Source organism: Filicampus tigris, chromosome 11, assembly GCF_054856515.1.
Source record: "Filicampus tigris isolate MCC_2025a chromosome 11, RoL_Ftig_1.0, whole genome shotgun sequence".
Taxonomy (NCBI): Eukaryota; Metazoa; Chordata; class Actinopteri; order Syngnathiformes; family Syngnathidae; genus Filicampus; species Filicampus tigris.
Genome location: NC_141227.1, coordinates 7,682,395 through 7,701,490, shown reverse-complemented (window position 1 = coordinate 7,701,490; position 19,096 = coordinate 7,682,395). Strand labels below are relative to the sequence as shown.

Here is a 19,096-nt window from a genome sequence, read left to right as displayed (position 1 = left end):
TGTGATGTCATTTTCAGTCAACAGAAATGACAAAATGGCTGCCCCCTGAGAGGGCTAAACACGGGTTGATTTTGCTATATTCCATCCATCCATCCATTATCTGCCGCTTATCCGAGGTCGGGTGGCAGAGGCAGCAGCAAAGCCCAGACTTCCTTCTCACCAGCCATGTCTTCCAGCTCTTCCGGAGGGATCCCAATGCATTCCCAGGCAAGCCGGGAGACATAATCTCTCCAGCATGTCCTGGGTCGTCCTCAGGGCCTCCTGCCGGTGGGACATGCCCGGAACACCTCACCAAGTAGGCGTCCAGGAGGCATCCTAATCAGATGGCCGAGCCACCTCAGCTAGCTCCCCTCAACGTGGAGAAGCATTGGCTCAACTCTGAGTCCCTCCCTGATGGCTGAACTTCTCACCCTGCGGAGGAAACCCATTCCAGCCGCTTGTATCCGAGATCTTGTTCTTTCGGTCATGACCCACAGTTCAACACCCCTGAATAGACCTTACCATGGAGGCTGAGGAGTGTGATTCTTCCGTAAATGGAACACACCCTCTGGTGCCCCTTCTTAAAAAGTCTTTTAAAGTCTTAAAAAGGGGGACCACCACCCCCGTCTGGAAATCCAAGGGCACTGTCCTCGATCTCCACGCGATGTTATACAGGTGTGACAACATGACAGCCCCACAACATCCAGAGCCTTTAGGAACTCCAGGCGGATCTCATGCACCCCCGGGGCTTTGCCACCAAGGAGCTTTTAACTACCTCAGTTACTGCAACCACAGAGATAGTCTCCACCTCGGAGTCTCCAGGCTCTGCTTCCTCAGTGGAAGGCGTGTCGGTGGGATTGAGGAGGTCTTCGAAGTATTCTCCCCACCGACCCACAACGCCCCGAGTCAAGGTCAGTAGCCCCCCATCCCCACTATATACAGTGTTAATGGTTCACTGCTTTCCTCTCCTGAGACGCCGGATGGTGGACCAGAATTTCCTCGACGCCGTCCGTAAGTCATTATCCGTAGCCTCACGAAACTCCTCCAACACCCGAATTTTTGCCTCAGCAACCACCAAAGCTGCATTCCGCTTGGCCAGCCGGTATCTGTCAGCTGCCTCCGGAGTCCCGCAAGCCAAAAAGGCCTTATAGGACTCTTTCTTCAGCTGGACAGCATCCCTTACCGCTGGTATCCACCAGCGGGTTCGGGGATTGCCGCCACGACAGGCACCGACCACCTTGCGGTCACAGCTCCGATCGGCCGCCTCAACAATGGAGGCACGAAACATGGTCCACTCGGACTTGATGTCCCCTGCATTCCCCGGGACGTGGGCAAAGTTCTGCGGAGGTGGGAGTTGAAACTCCTTCTTCCTCCCAATCACGCCCTTCCAGGTCTCACTGTCATTATGCACATGAGCTATGAAGTCCTCCTGTAGCACGATGGAGTCCCCAGGTGGAGCGCTTTCCAGCACACCCTCTAAGGACTCCAAAAAAGGTGGGTACTCCGCACTGCTGTTTGGTGCATAGGCACAAACAACAGCCAGGAGGACCCATCCCCCGAACTTAAGGCGGAGGGAGGCTACCCTCTCGTCTACTGGGGTAAACCCCAATGTAAAAGCGCCAAGCTGGGGGGCAATAAGTATGCCCACACCTGTGCAGCGCCTCTCACCTTGGACAACCTCTCTCGAGAGGACTGGCAGCAGAGCCCAAGCTGCGTGGAGGTGAGACCGACTACATCTACTCGGAACTTCTCAGCCTCACACACCAGCATGGGCTCCTTCCCTGCCAAAGAGGTGACATTCCATGTCCCAAGAGCTAGTTTCTGTTGCCAGGGGGTAAACCGTCAAAGTCCCTGTCTATAACCGCCGCTCAGCTCACACGGCACCCGCCCCCTTTTACCCCTCCCACCAGCGGTGAGCCGCTGGGTAGGGGGACCCACGTCGTCTTTTTGGGCTGAGCCCGGCCACCAGGCGCTCCCCATGAGCCCCACCTGCAGGCCAGGGTCCAGAGGGGGGGCCTGGTGACCCACGTCTGGGCAAGGGAAAACATGGTCCATTTATTTTTTTCATCATTAAGGGGTCTTTTGAGCCGTGATTTGTCTGATCCCTCAACTAGGACCTGTTTGCCATGGGTGACCCTGCCAAGGGTATATAGCCCCAGACAACTTAGCTCCTAGGATCATTGAGACACGCAAACCCCTCCACTACGGTAAGGTGACGGCTCATGGAGGGGTTGCTATATTCCAAAAACGCAATATTAATCAGAATGCACTGTTTCAACTAGTAGGCCTGCATAGAACATATTCTTGAAAAAAAATGTTGTTTGGTTGACTTTCTCTTTAAAGAGTAAATCAATCAAAACATTTTTTTTTCAAGACTATGTTCCCAGCAGGCCCACTAGTTGAAACAGTGCATTCATGGCTGACCTGTTTTCTGAATCTGAGCCGTTATTGGTCGTTGTGAGCAGTTGTGATTTTCAGTCGACAGGAGACAAAATGGCCGCCCCCAAAGATGGCTAAAAACAAGTGGATTAACACTTATTCCACAAATGCAATATTTATCAGAATGCCCTGTTTCAACTAGTGGGCTAGCATAGAAAAAAAAATGTTCACGTTGACTTCCCTTTAAGCAACTGGACAATGAAGACAAGATGTTGACAATAAACCGGGCAGTCCAAACACGAATGGTGTGTACATCAGGCGCTCACAAATGGGTGTAGTCACATTCCACCCCCCCCCCTTTTTTTTTTTTTTTTTTTTAACAATGCCCATAACAATGAATCTCCCAAGTAATACTGACCTGACATTGTATATTTTGTGGCGGTTTAGGTGCCTGGTGTTTAAGACATATTTCACAGGTTTTATTACTTTCTCCATGGTTATTTTATTAATCTCTGTGTAGGGCAGGTGGGGCAATTCATTTTGCAAAAAAATCACATTAAGAAACTGGAACACTTGCTAAGGGCCAAGCCAACATATAACCTCAAGTTTATCGATATTATGTTTAACGTAAAAAAAAGTATGTCTCGTTTCAATGAATCTCGACAGATTTGTGTGTGTATATATATATATATATATATGTGTATATGTATATGTATATATGTGTATATGTATATGTATATATGTGTATATGTATATATGTATATATATGTATATATATATGTATATATGTATATATATATGTATATATATATATATATATATATATATATATATACATATATATACGTATATATATATACATAAATATACGTATATATATATACGTATATTTCTTTTCATTATCCGTAGCCTCACGAAACTCCTCCAACACAAAATTAACACTTAAAATTAATATATATATATATATATATATATATATATATATATATACACATACCGCTGGAGCCTATCCCAGCTGTCTTCGGGCAGTAGGCGGGGGACGCACTGAGCTGGTTGCCAGCCAATTGCAGGCCACACAGAGACAAACAAACATCCATCCTCACAATCACACCTAGGGGCAATTTAGAGTGTCCAATCAACTTACCATGCATGTTTTTGGAATGTTGGAGGAAACCGGAGTACCTGGAGAAAACCCACGCAGGCACGGGGAGAACAGGGAGAAAGGTCCACTGAGGCATTGGCATCAATGACTCAATGTACTATTTGGTAAGCTTTATTTTTAAGATGGCCTTTGCGGAAGCGGTGTGTTCATTGAGTTTGTTTGCAAAGCGCTCTTGTACATGCAACGTGCGTGTTATCTTGTGTTTTTCAACTTCCTTTGCTGAATGCAGACTAATCACGTTGCCTTAACGTGAACGTGTACAGTTTTTTTCACCAACCATTCTGTGGATTGTGCCCGTCCTGAACCGTGATGCTTCATCCTTACCGATCATGGGCCAAAGATGATTCGTTACAGTGCACCACTAGTGTGTACAGGTACGCTAATGCGCGTTGTGACGCATATGACGGTACGCATCAGTGATTTCTGTTGCGCATGCGTACCTGCGTACCAGTTATGTTCACCCCTGTGTATTGTATTGTATTGTATGGAAGATGGGGCATTTCAGAATGGTACCATCATGAAACAAAACAGAAACAGAAAATAATTGTATGTATATCTCTGTTGGGTCATCAGTCAGTTTGCAACTGCCAATGTATCGCAGGTTCTGCATGGGTGTGTAGACTTAGGAGCAAAACTGCACAAACACCACAATAATTACAGATTTAGATGAGGGGTGTTTGTTGGCATAAAGCACCTGGGAACTGGTTTCAAGGAGAGGGCCTATAGAAGTTTGTTTTGTGTTGGTGATATACAAATAATTGCCGTTCTAGATTGCAAATAGTTATCATTCTAGACTGAATCCAGGTCCTGTTAGGAGGATAAGTAGGAAGGTTATCTGAAGCACAATGTTAGAAGTAGGGTGTGTGATCTTGACAGGTTTATTAGAGATATGTATTGCCTTATATACTGTGTGTGTCAGTACACACGCTGTGACCGGTTGTTACTTAGTATCAGTTGCTTGACTTGACTATGCAGTTGCTATGGTCCTTTTATGCTTTGTCCTTTTTTATGTCATATAGGCCTGATGTCTTCCAGTTTATAGTTACTTGTGACACTTTGTCAGTATGTGAAACCTTCTTCGAGTGAGGATGCAAACCTCTTCCGGTCCAGCTCTTTGTCATTACTTGATAAAGACTACTGTAAGTCTTGATAAGACTTTTTACTTTTCAACTTCTGTGTCACATCTGCTACCGGGTCCCAATCCCTACCCTCACCTTACAGAACGTACTGACCAGTCGTGGACCCAGCCCACTCAGACACAATTCATCAAGCCCCCCACCTCCAATCAGGCCCTGATTGTACCACCCGCTGCTGCTTCGCCTTTTCACAGGAACCTCTCGTGTCGCTCCTCCATGACAGGTCGCCCAGGCCGTTGCAAGTCCCGGTCTGCCTCCTACCGCCCTCAGCTTGCCAACCACACCCACACCCTTCGTTTAAGCTCTGTCTTTTCTTCCACGTCTCTATCATCTTTGCCATTTACTTGTCCTAGTTTTGCATGTTCCCTTCTAGTTTAACACCCGATGTTTTGTTTTTAGACTCCAATTTTTCTGACTCTTGAAGATGGCCACGATTTGGTTAACCTCCTTTCTGATTCAGTTCTTGACATTGATTTTGGTACTCCCAGTCCCTTGCCCAGTCATTATTCCAGCCCTTGTCTGTTTTTGTCACGTTTTTCTGATGATGATCCCTGAGTGTCCACTCCAGAGCCCTTCCCATCAGACCCTTGCTTGGGCGCCCGGTTGGCCATTTACACGGACCCCCCAGGGGGTGGCCAACGTAGGCGCAAGTAGAGGTTCTGGTTCCTCCTGTAATTCTGCTTTTTCAAGTCGCGTCATTCCGAACCTATACTTTTAATGTCCACTACCGAACCCTTCCCTTCAGACCCTTGTTTGGGTGCCCGGTTGGCCATTTACACAGCACCCCCACAATGTGGCCAATGTAGGTGCCTGTAGCCTTTTCCAAGTCACATCATTCCGAACCTATATCCAAGCCAGTTCACTCCCCTCCTTTTTCATCACCTCGTTCACTGCGTACTTCTTCACGTAGTCCTGTTCATCCCGTTTCTATTAGCTTCCTCACTATCTGTACTCCCAACTTCTTGTGTCTCTTGTGCTTCCCGACCTCTATGGTGGCAGGCTGATGAGGCAGGGCCCCGCACTAGCATCTCGGCAGCTGCAGGCCCCCATGCCGGCTCCTCGGTAGTGCCTGCCCCCTTTCCCGGCGCCTCGGCAAATGCAGGCCCCCGTCCCGGCTTCTCGGCACCGCCAGGCTTCCAACCTTGTTCCGGCGGCGCAAGCTCTGCAACTGCCCTTTGACTTTGGTCGGGCGGCGCAAGCTCTGGGGCTGCCCTCCAATTCTGATACGGCGTCACAAGCTCTGCTGCCGCCCTCCAATTCTGCTGAGGTGGTGCAAGGCCTGTGGCTGCCCTCTAATTCTGCTCTGGCAGCGCAAGTTCTGCGACCTCCTTCCAATTATGCTACGGCGGTGCAAGGCTTGCGGTTGCCCTTTGACTCTGCTCCAGCGGCGCAAGCTCTGCGGCTGCCCTCACCTCCTGTGTAGGCCCCATCAAGAACCTCTCGTCTGGCCTTCAGAAAGGCCACTGAATTGGCCCCACCAAGAACCTGTCATCTAGCTTCCAGGTCGCCCAACAGACTGTCCCGTCAAGACCATATCGTCTGGCCTCCTGGACGCTCACTGTACTGGTTCTGCCAGGAATCTCTAGTCTGGCCTTCTCCGATATACTGTTGATTTTGTTTTTGAATTTAGTTTCATGTTTTCCTCTTGATGCTTTTATGTGTCTGTGTCGGTAGGTTATGGTGTCCACCTGTGCTCGGTTACCAGATCCTTTGAGTTACTCAGTCATTGTGTCCACCTGTGCTCTGTTACCAGATCCCTTGAGTTACTCGATCAGCTCCTTCTATCACTTTGTGTCTTGTCCAGGTGTTCCTCGTCTCATCAGTTTGTATTTGGGTCCTTGCTTTCCTTCAGTCTTTTTTGGTTTATTGTTTTTGTCGCATGTTTGTTTGCTGTCTTAGTCCAAGTCAAGCGGGTTTTTTCTACCTGTGATCATGTACCCAATCCCTTGTGTTACCCAGTCAGCTCCCTCTATACACTCTGTGTCTTGTTCAGTGTTCCTCGTTGTCTCGTCTGTTTATATTTGTTTTTTTTTGTTTTGTTTTCTTCCAGTCTTTGTTGGTTAATTGTCTTTGTTGCGTCTAAGTGCCGTTTGTTTGTTGTCTTAACCCAAGTCAAGCTGGTTTCCTGGTGTTTGTTTAGTTACTGTGATTCTAGTTGTTTTATACTTACGTTTATTTAGGGTTTTTGATTTTGGCCTGACCAGGTGGTGCTCCTTGTGGTTGGTGGGAGGTGCGGGGGGGGTGATACTGTTATGACTGGTTGTTACTTGATGTATCAGTTGCTCTCTTTAGTCTCTTTTGTATTTTCATCGATAAAGACTTTTACTTTTCAACTTCTGTGTCACATGGCCTGGTATATGTGCCATCTCAAACTGAATGTGAATGATTTAAATTTTAATTTGAATCACTAAACTTGAATAAGTGCATTGAAAAAATGAATCTGAATTACATAAATTGAATTTGCAATCTGAATTGTACACTGAAAATTCAATTCTTGTTATTTTTTCACATTCAGTTTTACAAATACAATTTCAAATCTTTTCCACTCAGATTCAGTTAGCCTGACTTTTTACGTTCAGTTTTACAAGTAAAAATTCAAATTTTGAATGCGCAAATTCAGCGTGTGACAAACATGCGGGTACTTGAGGATGACCAATCAATTGCAGAACTCAGATCTCCTCTTTGCCCACTCAGCATCTTCATTTTGAGCACGACACAATGACACAAGCTCTCCGGGAAAAAAAGCGGCTGTTAAACTTTATAATTAACCTCTATGGTACAAGCCATTGGGTCAGGGAGGGATGAAAAGGTGATTGCTGTCCAATTTAGGAAAGGGCAGTGTATAGTTAGCAACGTGTCAAAACAAAGCCCCGTAGTCAGTACTTCTTGATTTCCGTTTTGTTTTGGTCCCCCCCCCAAATAATAACGTCATGGCCGCAGTGAACTGCATTACTGACATCTAAGAGTAGAAACAGTGCACAGCACGTGTCAAAAGACAATGAGGGCTCATCCCAGGTCTCTTAATTCAACACAGGAATTCAAAATGAATAGCTCATCCTCTGTTTCATGTGTTACATAATTCTCTGAATGCCTTGTTCTCTGTGGGGCAGTATTTTATACCAGAATGGCTTGTTTACGCTGCGTCATAGATCCTACACCTAATCATCCACATTTTAAGATGATAATTTCAGCGCTGGATTTCTGAGATGGACCATGATTCACTCACCAAATTTGGTACTCTAAAGTAAAACAGGAAAAGAGAAATAACACCCAATACTTTGATAACAATTGCAAAACATTTTATCTGTAAGTGCGCCAAATGCATTTGAGATAATAGCAGCCTAATTACTGTAAAACAGGGAACCACCCCGACCCCCCCAGCAGGTTTGCACATTGAATATTTGAATGTTTACTTGTTCCCTTGTTTACTGAATGTGAAAAGTCAAGCGAGCTGAATCTGCGTGGAAACGATTTTAATTTGTGTTTGTAAAACTGAATGTAAAAAAATATACAGAATTGAATTTTCAAATTCAAATTGGACAATTAATATTCAGGTTTCCAAAGTAAAGATTCAAAATACATAATGAAAATTCAATTTATGACATTCAAATTTCAGTTTTACAATGCACTTCGTCAAGTTTAGAGATTCAAATATTGATTATTCAGATTCTGTTTCTGGTTCTCATTTAACTGAGAAGCACAATCTCTGAGCAAGTCAGGTCATAATGGTTCTTTTAAAGAGAATCTATTAGCCAATGAAACCAAGCAGATGTTTAAAACATTAGTAAAAAAAAAAACTTCAGAAAATGATATCACATTTTTACTGGAGACTCTTACGCTCAAGTGAATGCACAAATCTAAAGAAACCTTGGAGGGAAATTAACTGCTCTGGTCAAAAAATGGTGATAGAGCATGTGGTACATCAATTTTGATTAGAAAAGGGATCCCATTCCACAGACTGTGTTGGACTGCAGTGGTAGATACATCATAGTGACGAGCAAATTTTACAGTACACAGAACGCAAGTAACGGCCTAGTATAGGGACCCAATTGGGAAGAGAAAATTTATTTTTAAACTAATTTGACAGCAAAGTGACCAGATCTCAGTAACAACTAATTGAAACTGGGGGGTGATTTTAACTATGTTTTATGTTGAAAACTAGATGGATCAAATGTAATCGTCGTTGTTGCTCTGTCACTCTATAATTTGCATAACGGTTGCTAAGTATTGCTCCACAACTGCTGTTTATCAGCTGTTGTTTTGCTGTTTGCACAATCTTGTGGTCAGGTGCACACACCTTGCCATTAACCTTTTAAACATGGCACAATAACTTAGGCCACTTTTTACATCGATGCCATGCCATTACTTCTGTATTCATCAGCGTAGACACAGTACTCTGCATGATTCTCATAACTACCTATTTTTACATGCAAGTGTCTGACTATAAAATTATAAGTCAACTGTTTAAGAAGTTAATGGCAAGAGGGAAAAAAAGCTATTTTAATGTCCGCTGGTTTTGGTATGTGTATTTGACAGCGTCTTACCAGAGGACAGGAGCTGGAAAAGGTAGCGTCTGGGATGGCGAGAGTCCAAGAGAATTTTACCAGCCCAAACTTCTTGCAGTCGTTAGAGTGAGCAACGGGGTACCAATGATCCTCTCGGCAGTCCTAAGTATCCGCTGTCGACAGTCTTTGTCCTTCTTTGTAGCAGCACCAAACCAAACTGCAATGGATGGACATAAGAATGATCAGACTTCGGCACTTTAACCTTCTTTAACCGGTCCGTCATCCGTCCGCGACCTGAGTACCCTTCCCTCCGTACAATAATCGTCCTCTGACCCCATCTGTCCTTTGTTCTTTAAAGCGCTTTCGTCCTTACATTCCCTCAACCCCCCCCCCAAAAAAGCGTCTATGCACTCATAGATCAGAGACTGCCAAGGGACATCACGAGAATACAAGATTGTTTTATAACGCAATACTATTGTGTTTTATTGCCAAACTTTTGTGTTATAACGCAATAAGTTTTCAGTTTTTAGTGAGTTATTTTGCAATGAAATAATTATTGCAAAATGACGCAAGGTTATTTTAGGAGGAAACTAAGGACTTCCACTTCCGGGTCGTTTTAGTGTACCTCAGCGCTGACAGAGATTTTTACGGTCTAAAGATGTCCCACACAAGGACATACTTCGCATGCAAAGGGATAAGGTTAGTTAACAAAAAAAAAATTGCTATCCACCTTTTTCCTACACTCAATACATATATCATCCTGGATTACACACACAAGACAGGCTGGGCTTGTTTCTGTCAGTCAGTGAAATGGCATAATCCATGGTATTACATGTGTTGAACCACGACAGGGCAGACTATGCTTGTGCAATGTTACTGCAGGGAAGGCACATGAAAAGTGTTGTGCAGGCAGCTAAGTGAGGCGGCTCCGTATCGCAGAAGAGAACAGTGGTTTTAAAAGAACCCAACACAACATGTATGTCAGTACTTGACCCGGTTACGGTCGAATAGAGGGACGGAGAAAAACCCACTTCTGTCCTTGATTAGTCTGTCCTTTTTAAAAGACTTCACGTCCTCCGTCCGTCCGGCCACAAAATGGGCGTTTGTCCAGGATGGACGGGCGGACTGTTGCGTCCCTGGGAAGGAATGCCCATTTCTGGGAATGATTTAATGGCTACTTTAGAGAACTAAGAGATTTTTCCAATTCCCCTTTGAATGATTGCAATATGGTCACAGACCTCCAAATGAAAGGCGATGAGGAATTTGTACAAACATAACTTTAGCTTATTATTAAGACAAGCGAAACAAGATGGTCAACCAAATAGCGAAATGGCAAATGGTCAACCTTAATGATTTCTTTTGTAAGTTGCATTCTTATCGTTAAAAGGAAAGTCCTTCCTTGATTTGTTTGTGTTTCAGTTAGTCCTAATATTACTCCCTCTGAAAACATTTAAACAGTCAGGTAGATTCATCTATTAATTAATATGGACGAATTTTAATCTTTTGATGAATAAAGTGTACCTGCAGGTTTTAGGGATGCTGATGGGGTTTGAATAACCCAATTTTCATTGATAATATAGAGCTTCTAACACAGTAAGGCTAATTCATTGGCTTTACACATATGAGAATATACAGTATGGAACTATTTTCTAATGCACTACCAACACTCGCATCATCGTTACCATGCAGCTGTAACCGCGTTCACATAACTCAGGTCTGAAACCTGTTTGTTACCCTAAATTATACAAAGTACATGCTTACAGTAGGATACATTTTATTTATTTATATATGAACGCACACACATAAATATATATATATATATATATATATATATATATATATATATATATATATATATATATATATATATATATATACATATGACTACTTAAAAGATTTTTTTGGTCAATTTATGGAGGTGCAAAATTAAGTGAACCCTGAGCTGCATTGCTAAAAAACAAGCAGTCAAGTAGAATAAGGTGGGACAAATTGGTAGCAAAATTAACCATTGATATGGAGCAATGAAATGAGAGAGGTTTAGGGAAGACGTTCTGCATCACTGATTGAAACCGAGATAAAACCACATCACTTTAGTCTTACCCAGGTGAACCCATACAGGTCAGTCATGCCACAAGGAAGATAAATCAGGAAGAGGGTAGTGACAGCACATCTTCTGGGGAAAGCTATAAAGTCATCGCCCAAAAATTTGAGCGTCGTTCCACCATGAGGCAGATCATCTACAAATGGAGAGCACTGAAAATTAGCTACAACCCTGCCTAGAAGTGCTCGACTTTCCAAAATATCAGCAAGGGCCACAAAAAAAGACGATTCAGGTAAAAGTCAACCCAAACATCACATCGAGGGATTTTCAGACCTCTCTTGCCTCATCTTGGACACATGTGCATGTTTCAGCAATAAGAGCAAAACTCAATCAACAAGGCTTTCATGGAAGGGTTGCTCGTAAGAAGCCCCTGCTCACTTAAATGAACAAAACTGCCCTCTCAACTTTGCCAGAGAGTACCTGGACCAACCTGAAGATTTTTGGAAGTCCATTCTGTGGACAGATGAGTCCAAAATTGACACAACCAAAATCGTCATGTTTGGCGAAAAGTCAACGCAGCATATGAGCAAAAGAACCTTCTGGCTACCGTGAAGCATGGTGGTCGTAATGTGCTTTTCGTCCTCAGGACCTGGACAACTCCACATAGTCCAGGGAATCATAAATTGGGAGGAATATTATAATATCCTGGAACATAACCTGAAGCCGTCCGTTGTGAAGTTAAAGCTTGGCAGAGGATGAATCACGGAACATGATAATGATCCAAAGCATTCCATCAAGAGAACCAAGGAATGGCTGGAGACGAAAAAAATTTTTCTGGATTGGCCCAGTCAAAGTCCTGACTTAAATCCTATAGAAATGCTGTGGCGGGACCTAAAGTGGGCAGTTCATGCCATCCATTCTCTCTCAATTGGCTGCGTTCTGCAAGTGGGCAAAAATCCCCCAAAGTAGATGTGAAAGACTGAAAAGTCACTACAGAAACTGTTTGGACCCTTGAAGTTATCACTGCAAAAGGAGGTGCAATATTCTATTAACTGAAGAGATTCACATACTTTTGCACCCATGAGACTTGAGATTTTCTTAAACAACTTTTGTTTGATAACAAATGCCAATATTCTCATTCTTTTTGTTTGAGTCCATTATTGTCAATGTCAGCAGTGGGGTATAACTCAAGATTTAATAATCGGCAGTTGAAGCTGTAGAATGCACTCACCGCGTTGAATCACGTCAGTCCCTCGCGGGGTCCCTTGAGCGCATTTAGCCTGCACTCGGTCTGCCTTGGTGTGGTCCTGCTCCAGGGTTTTAGTGTTATCTCATGTCAAAGTCATGTTGTGTTAGCTATTAAGGAGTGTGATTTGAAGTTCCACCCTTCAAAGGCGAGGCAGTCATAAAAGGTGAGGCTTTTAATTAATACTTTTTTTCAGATTTGTCACAAGTTAATTGTTCAGACATGAATACCTCTGAATAAACGAAAGACGTAACCAAGTGACATTGTCCATGTCCAACGCCTCTTAAGTCGTTGAATTTGGAAGCCTATACAAATCCAGAAAAGTGTGTAGAAAAATGTGGAATGCTTCTTAATTGCCATGATCTGTTTGAACAATCAGACAGTCTTTCCAGGCAAGTCAGCCACAGACATTGCGGGCTCCTTATTATTTTCACGTTGGGTGTGTTCCAACCAGCACACCTCGCATGTTTAATAACAGCAAGGCGTGGTTCCATCTTTTCAGGGTCTCTTATTCTTAGTCATTCAAAACCTTTGTGTGTTTGTACTGAAGGTACACTGTTGATGCACTTTAGAACAAACAAGGCAAACGAGTGTTGTGAGCTTTCGTGGAGCTTTATTTTACCTTCTGTGTTACACACACAATTTTAGAACCGAGAGGAGCATACTTAATATGTGTTCGCTTTCATGAATCACTCAGGACTCAGACCCCTGTTGCCATGACGCATTCCATTCCAATAAATAAATAATCCAGTGGTACAGATTCCACGGGTTCCTCGATGATGCAGACGGGTCATTTTTCTCTGGGATGCGCAGTTAGTGTATATATTTTTTAGGTCCAGTGGTAAGTATTAAGTGTATCGTCGCAACGTGTCTTCCAACACAAGGCACGTGATTGGCTGCGGTCAGGTCAGCCTCCACACGAAAAGACAAAGTAAATCCAGCCGTCACAGCGATTGTTAATTGTGCATAACACGCCACCAACAAGCGGAGTTGCCCACCTTCAAAATAAAAGCTACACAACTAAAGCATGGACATCAGTGCTGTGGATTTTAAATAATGTTAGAAAATAACTTCTCTGCGGTCAGGCAACCAGTTCACCTAGGGCATTGATCATGATCATTGAATCAGATGTGTTGGAACAGGGTTGCATATAATTTTTTTGGTCCATACAAACAAAGCAAGAGATAATAGAAATGTATGAAAAAGGGATGCGTTTGGTTGATCTCGCCAAAGAATGTGACCGCAATGTATTGAAAGTCGCCACATTATTAAATCAGTTCTTTACAAAACGCCAGAGAAAAAACAATTCTGAGCGAGAACATGAACCAAAGAGGGCAAAAAGCGATGAGGACAGCAATTAAAAGATAAACGACCATTTTTATTCTTTACTCTATTCTTTGTTTTTTACATCATGCACAACTCCCATTTATTGTGCAATAATCTAATTGTTACATGTATTTGTTACATGTTTTGATGCATTTTTATGCTTTATAAAACATTTATGTCTGAATAGTGGGGCTTGGAACGGATTAGGGCATTTACATGGAAAACACGTCTCGACTTACAAAATTTTCTACTTAAAAAATTTCTTCCAGAACCAATTAATTTCGTAAGTAGTGGTACCACTGTACTAGACCGCCCCTGGTATGCAGCCTAACTACTTTCATTCAGATCTTTTGTTGCATTTAAAAATAAAAGGCCTCGGAAACCTGCAAATTTGACCTTTACACCCGATTTTAAAAAATCATTATTCTGATTTTTGTTATTACAAAACCAGACCAGCTCTACACTGAAAAAAAGGACTTGGTTTACGGTTGCACATGATTCAAATGTGTTTCAACTAATACATATCATTTGTTTATTTTTTAGGAGAACATGAAAAAAAAAGGACTTGGTTTACGGTTGCACATAATTCAAATGTGTTTAAACTAATACCAGTACATACCATTTGTTTATTTTTTTAGGAAAACATGGGAAAATTACATTATCATTTTAATCATGTGCAACTGATGTATACTGTATGTTTGAATTAAGTAAATCCAAGGGATCTTTTTTTTTCAGTCTACGGGACATTACAACACCCTAGGACTCCAGCCAAAATACTTTGACACAAATCTGATTTCAAAATAAAAATCCTCTGAACTCTACAATTTCAACCATTAACCCTGTAGCTATGTTATTCACGTGACATGCATACAACTTGCCAGGGAATGCAGAAAATGAAACCCGAATTAGAAATGTGTGTGTGTGTGTGTGCGTGTGAGATCACATAAACACTGCAATACTTAAAGGCACATTGCTTGGCTAAATAATAAATGGCCAGCACCATCTCTCATTCCCATTAAAGTGCATTATCTTAGCTGTACACAATAATGGCTATAAAATCCAAATAAATTGTACAAGTTAAATAAACACGATCTACTTACATAAATGCCAATACATAGATGAAACTACATTAACTCATTCTATCCCACTGACATATTTATGTCATTTCATTGTGGGTCCGAAAAAGTATGTTACTGAAATTAATGGGCAATAGTGGCGGATTACAGCCGTAGACGTCACACAATGGCGGCGCCCGTGAAGCGCACACTACACTTGATTGCCTAACAATCACAAGACATGTAAATCAGTGCACCATTCTTGAATACACTTCTCTCGAGATCACCAACATACAGAAAAGACAATGTTGACATCCACAAGCCGTTTTTAAGGCACTAAATTAGACAATCACAATTGGGTACGTGACGAACTTCAAAGAGATGCGCCGGCAGCTGTCAATCAAAACTGCAACGAGGTGAAATAAACCACAAAAACGGGCCACGGCAATACACACAGCGGCGCAACATTCCAGCTCCCTTAGCTGAACAAATTAAAAACACACTTTCATATTCATACGTGAAGATAACTACCAGAAATTCGAATCGGCCAATATAAAATTGGAGTTAAAAAAAATGCAATAATAAAGTCATTCAAACTAGATTCAAAGAAATCTTCTTCATTGATCTAGTAAAAGCTACAAACATAAGAACTAGTGAAATAAATTTAGGAATTTCAAATAAACGTGTTAAATTTATGAAGTGGCCAATTCCTCCAAAAGCTAAAGAGCTGCAATTCAAGATTATCCATAATTATCCAGCTGTTGTTTTATTTTATTTTGATTACATACTATCGAAGTTACCATCATCTCAAACAGTATACTTTGCCTGATAAATATTTTTATGTAATTATATTTTCAGAAATGTAGACAGTCATGTCCAGGATGATCTCTTTGGTGACGATCGCAACTCTGACCCTGCATGCTAACTTGAAGTGTAACTGCAAGTCACTGGGTGGCGGTTGAGATCCAGACGGAGTGGGCTGAAAAAACAGCAGAGTTGGAGATGGAGGCAAACACTGATGACAATCTAGATCGATGATGAACACATGCCCTCAGATGGACCGCCTGACTTGGGGGACGATGTCAATGACGACGTGGGGATTGAAACAGAGCCACGAGAAAATGACAACATGGAAATTAAAATACTTGAGTACTAAATTGCATAATTATGCAACACATCAGAGTATAATAGACATCAATTATTTCACTGAGTATATTATTTGTAGGTAGGCATGACAATTATTATTCAGTATCATTGGACGCGATGAACAGGCAATACTTTTTGTGTGTGAAATTGTATTTGTGTACATCAGTTTCAGTCAGTTGAAATCCCGATTTCTGACACCACACATGAAGAATTTACACATTGTTTGATACATTTTCTAGGGATGTAACGATTCATCTAAAATGAATTTAAACTGCATAAAATATGTAAAAAATCGATTCGCAACACCATGTTAACAATAGCCGCTCTCAAATTATTTGGCGCAATTTTTTCTCTCAAAAATGCCTCATCTGCCGCTGGAGAAAAAATGATTGGCGCCAAGGAAGGGTGAAATATGTTTACAAATCGGGTATTTCCTTTAGTATCTATAGGTAGTTTCATAGTATTAGTGCAACTCAGCATAGCGTATTGTTTTTTGGTTCCATTTTAAAATGCACTAAACATTCAGCAATAAAATATTTACGGCCACAATTCAATTTCAATTACTGGTACTCCACTAAAAACAAGTCAGGAACGCTGGTACAACCTGCACAGTTTAGTGCAAGTTGAATCTTGTATTTATTCTTTTGTACGATACCTTAAAGAGATCTAGCTGTAAGCTACTGATAGTCATATAAGAGCAGCAGCTTGCTGGTGCGATTATGCCGCAATTAACATATGATCCGATTAGTCAACTAATCGCAACTCCTGTTGGTGAATAGTCGACTAGCAAAATAATAGTTTGTGACAGCCCTATTTGACACTTGAATCTGGGTTGGAGTAAATCATTACATCCAGGACATTTACAGTGGATCTATTAACATAATTTCCAGAGAAAACGTAATGGGGTATGCTGAACAGGTAGAGGTTCTGATGATACTGCAGTGGACTTCGGGGGTGGTTTACAAAGTGCTGCAGCTGGGCTGATTTGCTCAGAATGAAGAAACTACAAAGGAAAAAGAGATCATTGTTAATAGGATTCAGATGATTTTATACCATGCAACCACTTGTCAAAATAAAATTGAGTAAAGTCAACGTTTTTTTTCAGTGTACTGACAAACTATAATTTGATGCATATAAAACACACAGTGACATTTCATATATTTTCTAGGAATACACAATCACAAGTTTGCTCCATGGGGCGGGTTCATAATTTGCTCTTATTATGCATACTAGATGTTGTATAGAGACTCAACTGTTCTACAACTAGGTACCAATAAAGGCTGCTGGTGGTTTGGATATGCCAGAGTTACCGAGGAGTCGTAGAGTGAACTCCCAGTCAGCCTTGTTTTAATGTTAAGTCACCTGCATTAAAGCCAACTCTGATGAAGCTGACGTGTGTGCATATATTTATTAATATCCAAAGATATTACACTACCAACTCTTAAAAAATATACACAACACACACTATCTCAGTGTCTACAAACACGGTATACTGTAATTATGAATATGTAATATTTGTACCAAAAAACATGTAAGGACGACAACAACACTCAGTAAGATGTTAAAGTGGAGAAACCTCACTTGTGTTCAAACTAGTTCGCAAAATAACAAAATAGCCCTTTGTGATCTGTCTTCAGACTCTTCACTATACAAGAAATTATGCGCAACATTTATCTTTTGCATTAAACACTAGTTTTTTTGTTTTTTTTTAGTTCTGTGAGAATATTTAATTAATCAATAAAAATGGAGCAACCAAATTAGCAAGAGCTATTAACAGTATCCATACAATACATTTTTGTCAACATGATAAATTGTGGGTACATAGACACGTTGAAAACAGAGCTACATTAGTCAAGTACGAATGCTAACAGTGAAACGCATCATTAGATTGCAATCTATTGCCGTAAGCCTGAGTCCAAAGCTATTATTTGAGACAGAACGACGTTATGAAATACATATCAATAAATTGGATATACACGTTGCTGACTTTACCTGCTGTGAAGATGCGTCTCCTGAGCCGCTGCAAGCGCCGTCTGATCTGCCCGCGTTCGCCATCTTTGTTTTCTTCTCTACGCATGCACGGGGAGAGGAATCGCGGATCGATTAGCTCCCCTTCGGAACTGCCTGTGGTCTGCGTGACGTCATCCTGATTTGCATGTTGTGCAGATTCGTCCTCAAAAAAGTGATTCATCGGCAATTCGTGCGTAGTGAAGATTCGCAGTCATAGAAGCGAGAGTTGTATTCACAAAACAATGGAACTCACAGTTTTTATTCGTACTCAGAAGAAGAGAAGTCAAACCCTCACAATTTTGATTCGTACTCTCAAGAAAAGAAGTCAAACCCTCACAATTTTGATTCGTACTCTCAAGAAAAGAAGTCAAACCCTTACAATTTTGATTTGTACTCACAAATTATTACTATTACGGACACAAATCTTTAATCACGGATATGCCTTTTACTATTACGGATACGAATCTTTAAATCACGGATATGCCTTTTTGACAGCGATCTTACTCCATAGAGACCCGCCCCCATAATCAAATGTATCTGACTGCAGATACATGTACGTTCCGTACCGGGGCGTAGGGGGCGGTCAAGGGGGCGTTCCTTACCGGGGCGTAGGGGGCGGTCAAGGGGGCGTTCCTTACCGGGCATCGGGGGCGTTCTGCACCGTGGTCTGCGGTCTGCAGTCAGACCCCTCTGCTTCCATCCCCTCCCATCCAGCGATCCGCACGATGCATTCACTAACCTCGGAAACAACACAACCCGGCAAAACACAAATTCGACGACAACACAGATAACCCAATTCGCAGAGCTGGGCACTTGACCATTTTTTGCCCGTCCGCCCGCAACCCTCCACCCTTGACCTGGGTACCCTTCCAGCCGCGACCCCTCGGCCATATTCATAAACATTGTCGGCCCCCGCCCCTTTTGCTTAATACAGTGAATTGTAATGTTTAGGCATATTGTTAACTAATGGGTGCGCATTGGATGATGTTGCTAGGTTATTCTTTGTCTGTGTTGTTGCAGACCACAATAAATAGATGTGTCAAGTGGAATACCTGTGGCCTGTGTTCTCTGACAGGAGCACCCACCTGTGCAAGTTTACCTTGCCACTCTA

General features: G+C 42.2%; 1 long non-coding RNA gene and 1 pseudogene across 1 annotated transcript; both read right to left on the bottom strand.

The window, feature by feature from the left end:
* Positions 1-691: 691 nt before the first annotated feature.
* Positions 692-2,027, bottom strand: LOC147139584 (uncharacterized; annotated as a pseudogene).
* Positions 2,028-16,869: 14,842 nt separating this feature from the next.
* Positions 16,870-18,145, bottom strand: LOC147139583 (uncharacterized). Its single transcript, XR_015088691.1, has 2 exons — positions 17,968-18,145; positions 16,870-16,978 (listed from the first exon to the last, which is right to left on the bottom strand). It is a non-coding gene; the product is annotated as an uncharacterized LOC147139583 (long non-coding RNA).
* Positions 18,146-19,096: the final 951 nt, after the last annotated feature.